General features: G+C 47.2%; 1 long non-coding RNA gene across 1 annotated transcript in view; it reads right to left on the bottom strand.

Annotated features, from left to right (window-relative positions):
- Positions 1-433: 433 nt before the first annotated feature.
- The window catches only part of LOC126515582 (uncharacterized), a 27,668-nt gene continuing 21,514 nt past the window's right edge, over positions 434-6,587 (bottom strand). Inside the window, exon 4 of the long non-coding RNA XR_007595877.1 lies at positions 434-743. This is a non-coding gene — a long non-coding RNA (uncharacterized lncRNA). The remainder of the gene's footprint in view (positions 744-6,587) is intronic.

Genomic DNA, 6,587 nt, shown 5'->3' with positions numbered 1-6,587 from the left:
CCCCACCCCCAGTTCCCAAATTTTTGCCCAGCAATCTTGTCTACTTCCAATATCCAATATCCAGGAGGATAACTATATGTTTTTCTTTGGGTTCACCTTCTTATTTAGCTTCTCTAGGATCATGAATTATATATAGGCTCACTGTCCTTTATTTATGGCTAAAAACCAATTGTGAGTGAATGGATGAAGAAAGTGTGGAATATATACATATTAGAGTACTACTCAGCGGTAAAAAACAATGACTTCTTGAATTTTGCATGCAAATGGATGGAAATAGAAAACATTATCCTGAGTGAGGTAACCCAGACCCAAAAAGATGAACATGGGATGTACTCACTCATATTTGGTTTTTGGCTGCTGTTTTTTTAAACATGGGCACTGAAGTTTGAACTCAGGTCCTCATACTTGGGCAGCAGACACTGTCCTGGCCGAATCTTTTCTCTTGTCCGTATTTCTCCTCTTTAAGTTCTAGTAAATCACGGATTAGTTATTCTGGACCTGTGCTGAGGTCATGTGTAGTTGGACATTGAGGGGAGTGTGTGTCCTCTTAGCTAGATCAAGCTACTGGGCTCAGTCTCCTGTCTGAGTCTGCCATACTTCCCATAGAGAACGCTGGTGGCCTGCTGTAAAGGTCTGGGGTATGGATCATGCTGTTTTCTTAGCAGGAAGCAAAGGCATCTTCATGTCCAGATTTGGGGAGTCACCTTCCATACCTGCTCCACCGCCTTTGCAAAGGAAAGCCCCTGGTGGGAGGAAGGGGGTTGAATGAGAAAGGTGTGGGCAGTTTTTAGCATTTTGCTTCCTTGTCCTTCTGACAAACGCAGGTCACGAGACTACTTGGCCTGAGAGAGCGGAACTAAAGTTTGGCTCTGCTCTCCTAGCTCTGGGAGGTAGGTGGGTGGAATGCTCATTTGTGTAAGGTCTGGTGAGTCAGCCAAGGTCATGGGGGCATTTCTGATGCTCCCTTAATGTTTGTTGTCCCAGTGGTCTCTAGACAAACTTGCCTCAGTCTCAAGTCCCTTGACAAGAGGGTGATTTCTTTTTTCTAATGGGTATGTATCTGTTTTACTCTTTGGGGGCCCTCTGTCCAGCTCCCAAATAAATACATGGAGACTTATTTTTACTTACAAATGTCCTTAGTTTGGCTTATTTATAGCAAGTTTTTCTAACTTAAATTATCCTGTTTCTCTTTAACTGCGTTTTTGCCTCTGGGCTTTTACCTTTCTTTATTCTATATGTCTTTCCTTCTTACTCCACGACCGGCTAGGTGGCTGGCCCCTGGCTTCTTCCTTTCCTCCTTCTCTCACTCCTCACTCCCTTTGCTAGACTTTTTCTCCCTTTAATTCTCTCTGCCTGTCAGTCCCCCCTATTACTCTATTGGCTGTTCAGCTCTTTATTAGACCAATCAGGTGTTTTAGGCAGGCAGAATAACAGCTTTACAGAGTTAAACAAAAGCAACATAAAAGATTGCAGCACATCCTTGCATCACTGGACAAATATTCCACAGCATAAACAAACATAACAATACATCTTAAACTATTATTTCACAACATTGGTCTCTGTGTGTGGATTTGTGCATGTGTGGTGCCCACAGAGGTCAGAAGAGAATGTTGGATTTCCTTTAGTGGAGTTACAGGCAGTTATGAGTTACCAGATATGGTTGCTGGGAGCTGAATCTGGGCCCTCTTCGAGGGCAGTGCACACTCTTAACCTCTGAGTGATCTCTCCAGCCCCGGGTCTGTCTTTTAATTTGTTTTGTTTTTGAGTACCAGTTCTTCTTTCCTCACGACACATCCCACTCTGTCTATTTTGAAAAACAGCAAATACTTGGCTCTGTGTAGTAGGATTCATGTGCCATCTTTATGATAAAAATAATAATAATAATAATAAAGAACCAGAAGACAGTTTCCCAGATCTGAAACAGCCAGAATGCTGATGTTTTCTTGAGTTTGCAAACACAGGCAGGCAGATTTCTGTCTGCAGGAAGCTGCTGCAGGTATGTGAAGAATCTGAAGGAAGCATGAAGCGGAGGGAGCCCCTCCTCCTGTTTGTCTCCAGTGTGGGCTGGTGCCTGGGCTGGTAGCAGCCCAGGGAACATCAGGTCCTGAGGGGCCAGGCCGTTGGAGGAGCCTCCCCTTTCTCATTCACTGTCGCCTCTCGTAGCCCAGGCTGGTCTTGAGCTTACACGTAGCTGAGGATGACCTTGACCTTGAGCTTCTGACTTCATTTTTTAAATTTACAAGCAGGGTCTTCTGTAGCTCAGAACAGCTGTGAATCCCCTATGAAGCCACGGATAACCTTGAACTTCTGAGCCTCCTGCCTCCAATCTTCTGAGTACTGGGATCACTGAGTACTGAGTTCCACCACACCCACTTAGTTGCCACTCACTCTTTCACCAACAAGTCTCATTCCATGTCAACAGAGTACAGATGAACCCCAGTTCTTCTAGAAAGTTCTCCAGTCATTCTGTATTTTCACAGGGAGAGAAAATGTGAGGGTGTCTAGACCAGCCAGGGCTGTGACTCCTGAGTGATGGCTGGTGACTCCTCAGGGCTCGGTCCTGTCCTGGCTGTTGGACTTTAGGGACCCTTTGCTGTCCAACTCCACTAGCCCAGACATCCTGATGGGATTGGGAGCATTTTGACAACCCCTACCAGTATATTCAGAGGAAGACATGACTGGGTGCTCTGGGCCGAACTGTGCCCTCTCCAGAGTCCTTTGTTGAAGTTGAGACACTGGTACCTTAGGTGTAGAGATGGAGACTTTGAGGAGATTATTGAGTGATGCTGTTGTCACTGGTCCCTGTGTTGTAGGACATGCACACAGAAGGAAGAGTATGTGAAGGCATGGAGGCATCTAGAAGAGAGGTTGCAGGAGAAAGGAGCCCTGCCGTCACTTCTATCCCTGCCTCACAGCCTCTGGAACATCCAGGACCCAGATTTCCTCACAGCTGGTTGAACTCCTTTGTGTGGCCATGGCAGTTTGGGTTCAAGTTTGCCTGGAACCTACTGGGACAGCAAACATCAAGGGAGCTTTAGAAATACCTCCATGATCCTTTTCATGACCTTTTCATGGAAGTACACGAACATTCCATGTACTTCCTGTCACCAAGAGCTCCTTCAACAATTCTGCCTGATCTATAGGAGGGTTCTTTTACAAGTCACAGTGAGCTTGCAAAGGGATGTTGTCCCAGGAGCTTGGGAGATGTCTCGGCTGGTGGAGAGCTTGCTTTCCAAGCCTGAAGACCTGAGTTTGAGTCCAGAATCCATGGGAAAAAGGAAAAGGAACAAAGCTGAGCATGGTGGTGCCTGTTTGTAAGCCTAACAATGAAAAGCAGAGACAGGTGGGTCCTTGGGGTTCACCAGCTACTTAGCAAACTCCGGGCCAGGGTGAGAGACCCTGTCACAAAAAGGGTGGGTGGCTTGTGTTAGTCAATGTTCTCTAGAGGAAAAGAATTGATAGAGTGCACACACACACACACACACACATTTATTAGAATGGCTTAAAGGCTGTGGTCCAGCTAATCCAACGATGGCTGTCTAACAACAGAAGGTCCAAGAATCCAGGAGTTGTTCTGTTCACAAGGCTGGATGTCTCTGCTGGTGTTCAGATGTTCAATATATGCTAAAATTCTGAAGTAGGTTCTAATGCCAGTGAAGGAATGGACTTGCTAGCAAGGGCAAGAACAAGCAGGTGATGAAAGCAAGTTTTTTCTTCCATGTCCTGTGTAGAGGCTTCCAGAGAATATGTGGCCCGGATTGAAGGTATATCTTCTCACCTCAAAAGATCCAGATTCAAAGGGGGCCTTCTCACTTCAAATGATTTGATTAAGAAAAAAAATCCCTCATGGGTGTACCCAGCTGCTTGGGTTTTAGTTTACTCCAGATGTAGTCAAGTTGACAACCAAGAATAGCCACCATGTGACTCCTGAGGAGTGACACTTGAGGCTGACCCCTGGTCTCCGAACACACATACACACACGTGCATACACATACACACCCACACATGTGCACACCCACACACAGCTATCCTGCTCCCCCATCAAGTTTTACCACAAGGTTTATACTTCACTTTTAAATTCTTTTCTTTGAATAGAGTCCCACTGTGTGGCAATCTGTGAACTTCCTGCCTCATCCTCTTTACTGCTGGGAATTCCGGCATGAGCATCACACCTGTGGTTTTTTTTTTTTCTTTTGCTTGGGTATGGGGACAGATGGTGTTGGAGCTGGGAGCTGAGGCATTATTGCTGTTGCTGTGGCCTGCAGAGTCATGCAGCTTCCAGGGTCTTGGGTTCCTGGTCCATCTCCAGTAGGTGAGTGTGGATGCTTTGCATCCCTCCTTGGTCCATCACCAGCAGGTGAGTGTGGATACTTTTCAACCCTCCTTGGTTCATCACCAGCAGGCTAGTGGACATGCTTTGCTTCCCTCCTTGGTCCATCTCCAGCAGGTGAGTGTGGATGTTTTGTATCCCTTCTTGGTGTGGATTAATAAGCAGCAAATCCCCTGGCTGAGTAAGGCTTTGCCAATCTGGAGCCTGGCTCACTTTGTGATTCAGTGTTGAGTCTTCATCCAAATAACCTGTCGGGCATCCTCTTCCTCCTCTCTGAGCATGTAGTCAGCCCAAGCCAGAGCTACGCAGTGCACTATCTGCATATCTGCTGTAACGGGAACTGGCCTGTGCATAACTCATCAGCCATCATGGGCCTGTCCTACAACAACTCACCTGAAACTGGAAGCCACCAGCCACTTTCCCAACCAGTGCCTGGTGGCGTCATGTTTTGCTGTCTTTCTTTAATCTAATTTTGTTCAGTTCAGTGCCACTCCAGAAACTTAAACAGTTCCTAAGAATTCTGAACCATAAGGGGCACTCACTGGCATAAACAAAAGACACACATGGTCCAGTTATGCTCCAGGGAGCTCACAGTTTCCCCAGGAACACAAACAAGATCCCTACACAACATAAGCTGAAAGTATGCAAGACAGATGAGCCACGGTCCCTGTTGAGTAGAACAGAAGTTCCCAGCTCAAATCGATGATGACTTCTTCAATGGTTGGTCTTCATTATTGTGGACCTGAGTGGATTTAGAATTACCTAGGAGACACAGCTCTGAGCGTGTCTGTGTGGACATTTCCAAAGGGTTTAACTGAGGAGGGAAGACTTACCACCGATGTGGGTGGCACCATCCCATGGACTGGGGCCCCAGACTGAATAAAAGTGTGTTGGGGAGATGGCACAACACTTACACCTCCCACACAAGCACGGGGCCCCGTGTTCAGATCCCCAGAGAGCCATGAGACTATTGGGTGAGAGTGGCAGCTTGCCTCTTATTCCAGCACCAGAAGGCGGAGATGGGGATTTCTCAGAGCAAACTGGATGTTAGGGCTTAGCCATATCAGTGAGTCCTGGGTTTGAGTAAGAGACCCTGCTTCAGTGAAGAAGGTGGAAGAGTCATGGAGGATGATGCCTAACGTCTCTCACATGCCAACATGTATACACATGCACATAAACTCCTTTGCATCTGTGCCTACGCACATGCCAAAAGGGCACCATATGATACACATACATAAAAACAGAAAACAAACTTGGAACAGAGGGAAAGGGAGGAAACTTGAGTACCTGCTTTCTGCTTACTGCATCGTGATCCACTGAGACAGAAGAGAGCAGCCTCACACTCTTCAGGCCACGGCTCCTGTTACCATGCCTTCTCTACCGCGGTGGCCTGTACCTCTCACACCGCAAGCCAGGAGACATCCTCCCTCACTGCCTTGTCAGATACTTGTTCACAGCGACAAGTAAGTCATCAGGAAGGCTGCAAGACTTAAGTCGCCAGAACTGGGGAAAGGAGGAGGTGGCCAGAGAGTTCTGGGAAAGATCAAAGAGGAGGAATGGGTCTTGATCTGTCCTTGGTGTCCGTGAGCAGCCTAGGTGATACTATGAGCCATTGGAGAAGTGGGGTACATTGTGGAGCGAGGAAGCTCTCAGGCAGGGTAAGGACTAGTAGAGAGAGGATCAGAGGTGGAAATTGGACTTGAGAATGGCCTGTTTAATTTGGACTGTGTGATGTGGCTTTAAAACAAGTCCCTCCCCATGCTGTTTTCTGTTTCCAGACTCCGATGCCACCACTAGGCCCAGCTGCAGTTACATGTCCTCTCCTGCCCATTTCACACCCTGCCCCCAGTCAAACGGCCACTTCCTTGGCACCCAAGCTGGACTGCTCTGCCAATGGAGCCAAAGTGAGATTGATTTTGGAGGTCAGCCCTTCTGGAGAGCAGAGGACGATCACATGGCCTTCTCTGAGGAGGTCACTAGGTGTGTGGAGGGTATAACTCCAGAAGCTCACATAGGCATTCTCTGGAAAACGCTCTTCCGAAACTAGCGAATTAGTCACTGACACTCCTGAATTAGTGAGACTGTGACCCCCGTTAGATAAGGGTCCCTGACCTAGCTTCTCTCCAGGAGGGCAGTTATTGGGATGGTTGACTCAGTGAGTTTTGAGGGTGCAGGGTAGAATAAGTTCTCGAGGTATTATGGGGGACCACAAATCTAACGGGACAGAATTCTTTTTTTTTTTTTTTTTTGTTTTTTT

This window comes from Alexandromys fortis, unplaced genomic scaffold (assembly GCF_014885135.2).
Source record: "Alexandromys fortis isolate MF-2015 unplaced genomic scaffold, M_Fortis_MF-2015_v1.1 scaffold_158, whole genome shotgun sequence".
Taxonomy (NCBI): Eukaryota; Metazoa; Chordata; class Mammalia; order Rodentia; family Cricetidae; genus Alexandromys; species Alexandromys fortis.
This window is presented reverse-complemented; position numbering and strand designations above follow the sequence as displayed.